This window comes from Schistocerca gregaria, chromosome 2 (genome assembly GCF_023897955.1).
Source record: "Schistocerca gregaria isolate iqSchGreg1 chromosome 2, iqSchGreg1.2, whole genome shotgun sequence".
Lineage (NCBI taxonomy): Eukaryota > Metazoa > Arthropoda > Insecta > Orthoptera > Acrididae > Schistocerca > Schistocerca gregaria.
In genome coordinates this window covers 672,328,148-672,340,277 of record NC_064921.1, presented here as the reverse complement: position 1 = coordinate 672,340,277, position 12,130 = coordinate 672,328,148, and the positions used below count along the sequence as shown (strand labels likewise).

Sequence of the window (12,130 nt, the reverse complement as noted above, 5' to 3'; positions counted from 1 at the left end):
GTATAGAATAATTTGTTAATTTTGTCATTTGTTTTATTGAAATTCCACATTGGTGCTGCTGTATTAACTTTTACATGATATCATTATAGCTGCCCAATCCTTATTTTTATTTAATTGAGAATTAAATCAGCTCAGATTTGTGTTAATTTAGCAGGACATCTAATTTTCAATATCCATGGTATATATTAAATGCTTCTTAACCTGGCACTATTTTGTTTCATTCATTCGTGGATAACGGTTACTGTCTAATTATGAGTACATTTGCATTGTTCTTTATTTAACTACTGTAAATGTGAATAACAAACAATGAAAAATCCAGGATGGAATGTAACAATATCAGAGAAGGAAAGTTGCTACTCACTATATAGCGGAGATGCTGAGTCACAATAGGCACAATAAAAAGATACAAACAGTTATAGCTTTCGGGCATTAAGGCCTTTGTCAGCAGTACACACACACACACACACACACACACACACACACACACACACACACACACACACACAACTTGCACCCATGTCTGCTGTCTCAAAGAGCTGAAACTAGAAACTACAACTTGTTTACATTTACAGATTGAGATCCATTATTTTTAACACTTTATCATAAGCAACCAGCTTATTCAAATGAATTTTGTGTGGCATGAGTTAGAGGCCAGAAAGCGGAGCCCATTATGTTATTTACTGACTATTGTTCCTTGTTGGTACAACAGACAATTTTTTTACAAATTATTTTGGAATAAAGGAAACGACACACTAAAAGGCAGAAGCCCTACATCAATGACAGGTACAAATAAAAGGTACAGAGCTTGGCTAGCTTTTGGAACACACTTCCTTTTTCAAGCTTCTCATAAAAAAAATACACACACTCACATTCACACGCCTGTCTCCCTACAATGTGCACAGTCAACTGCCAGCTCTTTCCTGGTCCACACTGAATGTACTGGTGTGAGGTGGGGGTGTGGGGTGTGATTGGATGAGGGATGGAGAGAGATGGGTGGCAGGGAGAGGTTGCAGGGAAGCATCTAGTGGGCAATGGGAGAATGCGAACCCATCTATGGGCTAGCTAGCACTACAGGTACAGGGGACAGATGGCAGATGGCTGGGCATGTGATTTCATAGGCTAGGGCATGAGATAGCAGCACACAACAAGCTGATGGGGCACAGCGAGCTACCTTAGGTTTAGGCCAGCATGGTTATGGGAGCAAAGGATGTGCAGTAAGGATAGCTCCCATCTGTGCATCTCAGAAAAGCTGGGGGGGAGGGGGGGGGGGGACTTCCAGATAGCATGGGTTGCAAAGCAGGCATGAAATCTTGCTTGTTGTGCTCTGCTGAATGTTGTGCACTTGGGTGGTCCATCTTGTTTCTGGCAACAGCTTGGCGGTGGCCATTCATTTTTCTTGATAGCTGGTTGGCGGTTGTACCAAAGTAAAACGCTGTGCAGTGGGTGTAGGAGAGCTGGTATATAACATTGCTGCTTTCACATGTAGCCAAGCCTCTGATTTCTTTCATTCCTCATTCATTACACCTGTCAATGTTATTGAATTCCCCCTAATACCAACTGAGACCTTGACTCGCGACTTCCAATGCCAACTTCTTTTCCCAGTGCATTCCCCAGCCCTTCAAATAGGTCTCCCTACTCTATTTATCTGCAACAGTTCTGAAAAGTTTCCGTATTTCTAGCCAAAACCCTGTCCCATGTCCTATTATGTAAATGCTCCTTAAGCCTGGAATCAAACAGCACATGATGGACCTTTGGGAAAAATTACAGATCTAGAAACATCTTGGGTGCAAAGATAGAAATTTAATAAATGACTAGCTGCAGCTTGCCTGTAGACAATTTTTCGATGGTTTCAAACCCACACTCTTCGCAAAAAAATCTTCATACAACTGCCAGAAGACTTTGTGAGTGGTTCATTTCCTCAAAATTCTATTATATAATTTTTGTGCGTTCAGTTTCGTTGTCAGTTTATATTGTACTAGGATATTGATGCTAGTCACTTTTGTTACATTTGCCACTATTCAGAGACCTATGAATTTTGCTCTTAATTGTCATTATGTTTAATAGCATGCTTATGCACTGGCAATTGTAGTTTCCATATGATGATGTTCTTGAAGTGACACTAATTTTATTGTTGACATTATGCTTGTATGCTTGTAAAAAGTACTTATACACAGGTATCACTAGTTCCATATGATAATGTACTGACAGTCCTATAAGGTTCTTAACTTATGCCACGATATTTTATGTATTTGTCTTTTTCATCATCTTTTTCTTTTCTCGTTGATATGCATGGTGTGTATCTGTTAGTTATTTCAATGTGGTTATGCTTATTTGCTGTTTAGACCACTAAGTGTACAGTTGTTTTCCAGGTATCCATGATCTCCATTCTCCCTCAGTTGGCATGTAACTACTAACATGGTATGTTGTTTTAAGCAATTGGTTTTACTTATGTGGCACGCCCTTGATTCTAGGGGTCTTAATTTTTGCATATGGATGTACAGACCGTTGCTGATACATGTAATGTGAAGACAGCTTTTACTGACTGAAAAGCTAGTGTGAAAGTCCACTTGACCTATGTTGATGTATACCGTGTTGTTTGTGATATTCCTACACTTGTAGAGAGTAGCTTCCACTAGACACGTAACATCGGTCCATGGCGTTTCCATTATAAGTTATCGCATTGTATGCAGGTTTGTGCTTCTAAAGAAGATGGGTTTAAATCTGTTGAAACCGTGTTCAAGGTTATTTGAAAACAACCATTAATTGCAACTAGTTTGCTGTTGTTAATTCTTTGTATAACTTTCTGCATTCTTTTGGTTAGTTATGACATCATCCATTGGTTGGCTATTCCATCAATCCCATCAAACTTCAGCTTGTCTAGGATGATATTGTGATCCACACAGTCAAATGCCTTAGATAGGTTGCAGAAAATGCCAATCAGTGCTATTCTATTATTTAGTGCTTGTGAAATTTGGTTTAATGCGTGTGAAATCTGGTTAGTGAACATGCAAATGGCATTTTCAGTAGAGCAACCCTTCAGAAACCCAAGCTGTGATTTGCTGAGGATATAGTTGTGCGGGTGAGATACTATTATACAATACGCCACCTTTAAAAAATTGTGTCAGCAGTGAAACAGGTCGGTAGTTATTGACATCTTTCTTACCACTTTCTTAAAGAGGAATTTAACAATGGCATATTTCTGTCTTTCTGGAAAAATGCTTTGAGTCAGTGATGAATTTCAGATAAGACCAGGCTTATTTTGTGGGAATTAATCTTTAGTACACTATAAGAAAATGGCATCAAAACCAAGCATGCTTTGATTTTGAAAGAATATATAATTTTCTTAATTTAAGGAGAAGTTGGTGATACAGTCATACAATTCAATTTTATGAGAGTTACTTTTGCAACAAACTGGTCCGGTTTTTCTCTTAAACTGTTTGTCTCTACACTTTCTACTATATTTATGAAATGATTATTAATTACATTTGCTACTTGTAACTCATCATTTATTGCACTTACATTTAGTTCAGTAGCGATATTATCCTGTCTCATAGCTGTTTGTCCTCTCTCATTTCAGTACATTCCATACATCATTCAGTTTGTTCTCAGAATTACTAATTTCTGACATGTGTACATGTTTCCAGAATGAGATTTTCACTCTGCAGCAGTGTGTGCACTGATATTAAAATTCCTGGCCTTTTGTGGACAAGTGCTCTACCAACTGAGCTACCCAAGCATGATTCGCACTACGTCCTCACCGCTTTACTTCCGCCAGTACCTGTAAAGCTGTGAGGACGGGGCGTGAGTCGTGCTTGGGTAGCTCAGTTGGTAAAGCACTTGCTCGTGAAAGGCAAAGGTCCTGAGCTCGAGTCTCGATCCGGCACACAGTTTTAATCTGCCAGGAAGTTTCATATGTACATGTTCCTTGCTTTTTAATAAGCTCTTTTTTAGTAATTTGTAGTAGTTTTTTGTAGTGTGCAACTACTGCAGGATCCCTACTTGTTCTCGCCAAAAGATACATTTCCTTTTATTTTCCTTTTGCAAGATACTTTAATCCCTCTCGTGGTCCATGGTTTTTTACATGGCTGTTTAATGTCCTTTCTGATTAGTTTATGCAGAAAGGTATTTTCAAATAATGATATGAATTTATTATGAAATAGATTAAACTTCGTGTTAGCATTTTGTTCATTATAAATTTCATACCAGGTCATCTCTTGTAAACTATTCTTAAAAACATGTGTCCTGAAGTCAGTAATTATCTGGTTTCCACTGAGAAGTACCTCTACTGAAAGGCATTATGCTATTTATCCTAACTGGCTGTGCATCTTGATCAGAGAGAGCATACTGGGTAAACAGTTATTTTCCAGCTTTGAGCTTCATCAAAGAAAGTATTATCAATTAGTTTCCGACTGTCGTAATCACCCGTGTTGGAAAGTTATTTACTGAGACCAAATTGTAGGATCCAAATTATGTTTCCATATCATTTTTCCCCTGAGAATCCTTTAGAAAGCCTATATTGAAGTCACCACAGACAATTAAATGCTTGTTGCTGCAGTTCAGAATTTCCAGTGTGAATCTATATACAATTTCAATTAAAAGTGAGCTATTTTTCAGTGTTAGTTCACAAGCACACACTTCTGTTTACTGATCACTACGAAATCTACTTGTGTCAATGTTTTCTGAACTTGTGATGTGGCTTAATATATGTGACAAGTCCTCCTTTTCCTATATTAGTTCTGCATGAGTGAGCTGCTATAATCTAATCTTTTATATGTAACTTATCTAACCCTGTGGTTATGTAGTGCTCGGACAGGCACAGGATGTCTATCTTTTCAGAACTCTCTAAATTTTCCAGACAGACAAGAAGTTCTTCTACCTTAGTAAGCAATCCTCTAATATTTTGATGAAATAAGCTAATCTTATTTTTCTGTCCATTTTTTCGAGGTCCTTCTGTTATTTTCACTTCTTTTCAATCCCTCTTCTAACCTAAAAAAGAAAAACCTCCGTCACTAGTAGCCACATGTATCTTGCTGTGTGTGACAGTGTCTCCCCCCCCCCCCCCCCCCATTATATATTGTGCAAGTAGTTCATCCAACCTATTTTCCCTTCTCTTGTTTAAGCGCAGTTTATGAATACTGTTTACAGAATTCACTAGAGCAATGACAAAAGAAAAATATTTACTAAGTTACAATTAATTACAAATGAAAGTAGTAACTTTACTTACTTTACTCATCAGACATGGCTTCTTCATGTACTATTCCTTGTGTTATATAAGCCATGGACGGGAGTCTTTTTTTTTCCGTAATCTGGGTACACTCTTGCTATGACAGTCAGAAAAATCGGTTTTCAATGCAGTCTCAAGTTGTGGAAATACAGGTATTGGAAGAGGTAGAGTTACCCCTATTTCCTGGCAGCCCCCTCTTTTTATCAACAGTGTACTCCCCACAAGCACTTGATGTACTGTGTGTGGACAAATGGATCATCAATGACATACGTTCAACAGAATGATTTACAAATGCATGTTGAAATCCTTCTTTCTGTAAGATGTTGTATGACTTAAAGTCATCTGTTATCACTTTCGTGCCTGTCAGTATAAAGTGCTTTATCAGAATGTAAAGTTTTCTTCCCCCTTGAATAAACTCGAACTATAAAGCCCTTGCAGGATTCTCTTTCAATGCTGCCAAATGCCCAAACACATTCAACTTCATTTTTCAATGAGCATCCTCTCTGGTATCTCCTATTAGCTATAAGTGATTCGCCTATTTTGATGAAACTTGTTTTATCCACCATTTGGAACAGTCTCATTCGTGACTGTGATGTAGCAGAAATTGTAGTACCTGCACACTGTGTTCATAGTCAATTGTGTTTTAGAAGAGGGTGCTTGTAACATGTAGTCTCTTATCCAATGGAAAACTAAAATCATGCTCTTCTCGATGGATAACTTGGAGTTATCGAACTATGTGGTCTTTCTTACAGATTTTCACTTGAGGTTCTGGATGCAGTGCAATTGCAAAGGAAAATCAGCATCTCCACTTTTCTTGCAAAAATTTCACAGAGTTGAGTCCATGATGTTCTACACATTTCCTGTTATCCTCATGTGGAAGCAATCCGAAGCTCCAACAAAATTTCGAACAACTTTCCACGCTACATAACCGAGGAATTAGATTTTGCCATGTCAGTCTACTGCTTTCACTCAGTGTGCAGGTACTACAATTTCTGCTACATCATAGTCACGAATGAGACTGTTCCAAATGGTGGATAAAACAAGTTTCACTCATTGCTATTCACATTTGAAAACAATAAACTATGTTCCATCGGGAAAGCAGTAAATATTTACCATAATTTGCGCCACCTGAGTCATGTGGTCACCATCAAGTCGCATGTTCAAAGTACATGTTTAGCCCTGCACATTCCACAGGCAATCATTCTTGGAAATTACCAAATCAAGAAATTTGATGATCAAATTGGAAAGTATTGGGTCTTGCATTTCATTGAACAACTGATGGTTCATTACGGAATGAACCAGGCATTGTTGTGCAGCAGGAAAGAAACAGAAAAGGTAAAGAAGTGTGGAAAAACTCATTAGTTCCAAGTAGTAAATATTTTAAAGTTTCCCCTTAAATTCCTCTTTTACTGTTCTACGAGGTGTGATTGGAAAGTTTTAAGAATGGGCTTGTAATTGTACAATGTTCGTACTTACATGCTACTGTGATGCATCTCCTTCAAAATCAATACCGGTGTAATCGAAAAAATTCACCAACATTGTCTTCGACCGACTTTACCATGCATTTTTTGGTCATGGTGAGCCTGGAGTCTTCGACTGCAAAGACTGCACTTTGGGTTCAGGATCATATCCGTATACCCACAATTCATCACCTGTAGTTACCCTATTTAACAAATCTGGGTCATTTTTAGCCCGCTTAATCAGTTCTTGTCACACTTAAAGTCAGTATTGTCTCTGGTCACTTGACAACACTTGAATGAATTTTGCGGACACTCGATGCATGTTGAGATCTTCAGTTAAAATTGACCGAACTGCATAGAAACTTAAATTAAGTTCATCAGCCATCTCCCTAATTGTTATCTACGATCAGAGCCCACCAAGTTGCGAACTTTCAGAACATTTTCATTTGTTTTTGAGGTGGAAGGACAGCTGGACTGTCGTTCATCTTCAAACAATTCATGGCCATTTTTAAATCTGTTGAACCAGACAAAAATATTTGACAGGCTCATACAATTATCTCCTAAAGCTGTTTTTAATAATTCGTATGTCTCAGAAGCTGATTTCCTGATTTTAAAACAAAATTTCACACAAACTCATTGCTCCAGTTTTTGTCCAATTTTCACACGGACAGAATCCGGCAACAAGCCCTAACAGATCTGCACTCAACCAGTTGCCACAAAGAACTGTATAAAGGAAATGCAGTTTCGTGTCAGAGGGCATTCAAGGACAAGGCAATGACTCACTCCCCACCCTCCGTGTACCTGCCTGCCAAACCAGTAAGCAGTAGCGGATACATTCTTAAAACTCTCCAATCATGCCCCGTACATACATCCACAAATTCTTATTGTTCCTCTCCCTTGTATACCTCCTGAGTCTGACAAATATGCAACCATAGGCGCCCACAAGGAGAGGGGGAAGGGGACAAGAGGGATGCTTGCCTCCTCCTGGAAACAGCGGTATAGACTTTTTAATTCATTACTGAATTCTCACAAATTTCTGGATACAGTTGTCTATAATTGCACTATTCTGTAGAGTCAGCATTGAGAGTGTGACAGGAAACATTACTGTGTTAGCAAACCATTTGTAAATGGGTTTGTTTCTTTGTTTGTTTGTTTGTCAGACTGTCAGTGGGAAATGATGCCATTTCCTTGTTGCTGCAGTGGTTTTGGTGCTGTCCTACAGTCAAGACAGATGTGAAAATTTACAGATGAATGCCAGAGTAGTTTCCCCAGCCTGATGCCACACCAATTCACAGCACAAAAGAAACATGGGTGCACTATACCAGCCCCTATATTAATCACCAAGCATTACAAGGATATCCCTTTTTTAAGCTGCACAGCTTATCACAACAGTAGTTGGCTGTTAGTCTCTGGTTAAAGAAGACCCATTATTGCCTGCTGAAACCAGAGTCAGTGTTAAGGCCACCACACGCAATCAGATTTGACTGTCAAACTTGCTTGTTTCCACTCATGGGTTTGTCAAATAAACTCGTACAGGTAGCAATAATGTATGGCAGTTTAACCTCACTTTCGAAGCAGATGTTGTTCATACTGTGAAGTATTGTAACACTAGTGAGAATCGTTACCATTGCATAAAAAGAATTTTTACCTTGACTTTGGCAGTGTGAAAAGATGGAAAATAAAACTACTCCAGGGAATAATTGAAACAGAGAGAGAGAGAGAGAGAGAGAGAGAGAGAGAGATGCAAAAAAATCTGCTAGTGGAAATATTACACTCAAAACCCAATGATTACACCACTTTTCTCTGAATGGACAGTAAAACTTTTAATAACAGTTATGTTGCCCCAACATTGAGAAAGATGGTACAAGTATTAGAAAATTTGTAATTTATTTTCTTCTCATGTAATGATAGTTTATTAAAATATCACAACACGGGAACACTTGCATCATCCATAGAAGAACTGGTGAGCATTGTTAGTACATATGGACCCCCCGCCCCCCTTGATTCTATTTTGTGAGTAGAACACTGATTTTCTTCTTAATCTCTTTCTGCATAACATATGTGTGGGAAAGATACTACACCCCTACCATTTTGGTCACTGCTAATACTTTTTTGTTTTTATCCTTGATTGTCATTTCAAAAATTGTGGAAATTCACAATACAGTGAGATAAATTGCAATAAAACTTTTTTTCGCATAGCATATGTGGTGAAACATCAACATAACAATGTCCGCCATCTTGTCAGATCTGTCATCAGTCAAAATTTCTCTTATAAATGGCAAACACACTTTATGTTTGACAAACATGTCAAACACAGTGCCCTAAACAGTCAAATATTTGACAAACTTAGTAAGTTTGTTCATATGTATTGGCCTTTATTGTCACAGAGAGGTTGATGTAGACAGTGAAGGACATGGTGTTGGGGTCCCGTAGGTGCTTTCATTGATGCTTCATCTGTGGATACAAATATATCAACCAAAATGAAGAAATACAATTTTCTGCACTAGAAGAGAAAGAAAAAAGTGTGAACTTTTAAGGTCGTAAAGATCCCCACTTCAAGAATTGGGATGCTTTCAAACTCCATGCAATGCAGTGCAACATATTTACAGATTCAGCAGTCCAGTTGACATGTCTGCATAGTAATGTGTCAAACTTTGGAGGTGATGACCTTCTTGATTCAATTCTAGTTTTGTTGGCATATGCTGACCCACATTGTACTTCAGCTAAACAACCTCAAAAATTTTGCTTTCAAAACACATTTAAAATTGTTAGATATGTGTTTCAACTTAAAAAATATAGAAGACATGAAAATGCATGGTAATGCAATAAATTCATTAACAAGGTCAGAATTGATGCTTCGTAAAGCAAAGAAAGTTTTATAGGTGAGATAAAAGTTGATAAATTTTTTTTAAGGTTTATTTCCTTTTTCTCCACTTTTAGAGATACTAAAAAGTGATCTTTTTGCTGTTTATTTTTATTAATACCCAACAGTGGTTTCACAGGTATGATGATTTTTTGTGTTCCAGCTCCCATTGTTTTGAGACAGTTACATCAAAAATGACAATTTTATGAATGATAACTCTTCTTGGATAAATTTCTGTAGATGTCCACACACATAACAACAATACCAACTTCTACAAAACATTTGCATCCTTCACCAAAGGTGTCTAGAGTGATGTCTGTCAAGAAGGACGTTTCAAAGAATTAAAATCACACATTTCTACAGCTTTTCAGTTGATGGGGTTAATAAGAAGCATAAAAAAAAATCTGTTATTGTTCTTATTCACCCTTAATTTTATTGGATTCTCTTGAGGATTTCTTTAATTTTTGGAATAAACGTAGAAAGAATGTTTAACTAATCCAATGTTGTGGAACTGTTACAATCAATTCCATGTTACAGACTTCTGTATTTATTATGTAATCTAAATTTATTTATTTTTGAGTTGTCTCACATTGTTATCTTGATTGAGGCAACCACTTAAGATAACTTTTAAAATGATTCCATTGACAGCTTCTGCTAAAGTTGTATACCTGTTTCAGGACACTCTAATCTGCAGGGTATTTATTTGAGGAAGCTGGATTTCATTTGTCTATAAGGTACAGTGTTGCATTTATTTATGTTTTGATACTTAACTACAATAAAATATGTTTGTATGTTGAGCTAGCCTCAAATTGTTTTTAAGGTTTCTAACGTTTAGTGCCATAGTAACACCCACAAATACTTTGTTTTTAAAAATTAAAAATCGCATTGGTCAGTGTCATTTTGAATAGTTCTCTCCAACCATATACCAGGAGGGGAAAGAGGTGAAGGTGGAGGAGGAGTAGAGCATCACATAATGGAGGAACAGCAGCATAAACACTCCAACATATGCTATACCTTCCTGCTCCTAGAGGGTTAGCACACTGGACTCGCATTCGGGAGGACGATGGTTCAATTCCGTTTCCGGCCATCCTGATTTAGGTTTTCCATGATTTCCCTAAATCATTTCATGCAAATGCCGGGATTGTTCCTTTGAAAGGGCACGGCCAATTTCCTTCCCTTTCCTTCCCTAACCCGAGCTTCTGCTCCATCTCTAATGAACTCGTATGCCAACGTATTTATGGGTCGCTTAGAGCAAGCCTCCTTGGTTACCCAAGCCTGCCAACCCAAAGTTTGGTACAGATTTGTTGATGACATCTTCATGATCTGGACTCACAGTGAAGAACAACTCCAGAATTTCCTCTCCAACCTCAACTCCTTTGGTTCTATCAGATTCACTGGTCCTACTCCAAATCCCATGCCACTTTCCTTGACGTTGACCTCCATCTGTCCAATGGCCAGCTTCACACATCCGTCCACATCAAACCCACCAACAAGCAACAGTACCTCCATTATGACAGCTGCCACCCATTCCATATCAAATGGTCCCTTCCCTACAGGCTAGGCCTTTGTGGCAAACGAATCTGTTCCAGTCCTGAATCCCTGAACCATTACACCAACAACCTGAAAACAGCTTTCGTATCCCGCAACTACCCTCCCGACCAGGTACAGAAGCAAATAACCAAAGCCACTTCCTCATCCCCTCAAACCCAGAACCTCTCACAGAAGAACCCCAAAAGTGCCCCATTTGTGACAGGATACTTCCTGGGACTGGATCAGACTCTGAATGTGGCTCTCCAGCAGGGATATGACTTCCTAAAATCCTGCCCTGAAATGAGATCCATCCTTCATGAAATCCTCCCCACTCCAGCAAGAGTGTCTTTCCGCCATCCACCTAACCTTCGTAACCTCTTGGTTTATCCCTATGAAATCCCCAAAGCACCTTCCCTACCCTCTGGCTCCTATCCTTGTAATCGCCCCTGGTGTGAAATCTGTCCCATGCACCCTCCCACCACCACCCACTCCAGTCCTGTAAACCGGAAGGTGTACACGATCAAAGGCAGAGCCACGTGTGAAAGGAGCCACGTGATTTACCAACTGACCTGCCTACACTGTGGCGCTGTCTATGTGGGAATGACCAGCAACAAACTGTCCATTCGCATGAATGGACACAGGCAGACAGTGTTTGTTGGTAATGAGGATCACCCTGTGGCTAAACATGCCTTGGTGCACGGCCAGCACATCTTGGCACAGTGTTACACCGTCCGGGTTATCTGGATACTTCCCACCAACACCAACCTATCCGAACTCTGGAGATGGGAACTTGCCCTTCAATATATCCTCTCTTCTCGTTATCCACCAGGCATCAATCTCCGCTAATTTCAAGTTGCCGCCACTCATACCTCACCTGTCATTCAACATCATCTTTGCCTCTGCACTTCCGCCTCGACTGACATCTCTGCCCAAACTCTTTGCCTTTAAATATGTCTGCTTGTGTCTGTATATGTATGAATGGATATGTGTGCACGAGTATATACCTATCCTTTTTTCCCCCTAAGGTAAGTCTTTCTGCTTCCGGGATTGGAA

At 38.9% G+C, this 12,130-nt stretch overlaps 1 protein-coding gene across 14 annotated transcripts in view; it reads left to right on the top strand.

The window, feature by feature from the left end:
• The window catches only part of LOC126334721 (diacylglycerol kinase epsilon-like), a 189,051-nt gene that overhangs the window by 7,779 nt on the left and 169,142 nt on the right, over positions 1-12,130 (top strand). For all 14 annotated transcript variants that reach the window (XM_049997255.1, XM_049997246.1, XM_049997250.1 and 11 more), the window contains one exon: positions 10,225-10,281. The gene's annotated coding sequence lies outside the window, so the exon portion shown is untranslated. The remainder of the gene's footprint in view (positions 1-10,224; positions 10,282-12,130) is intronic.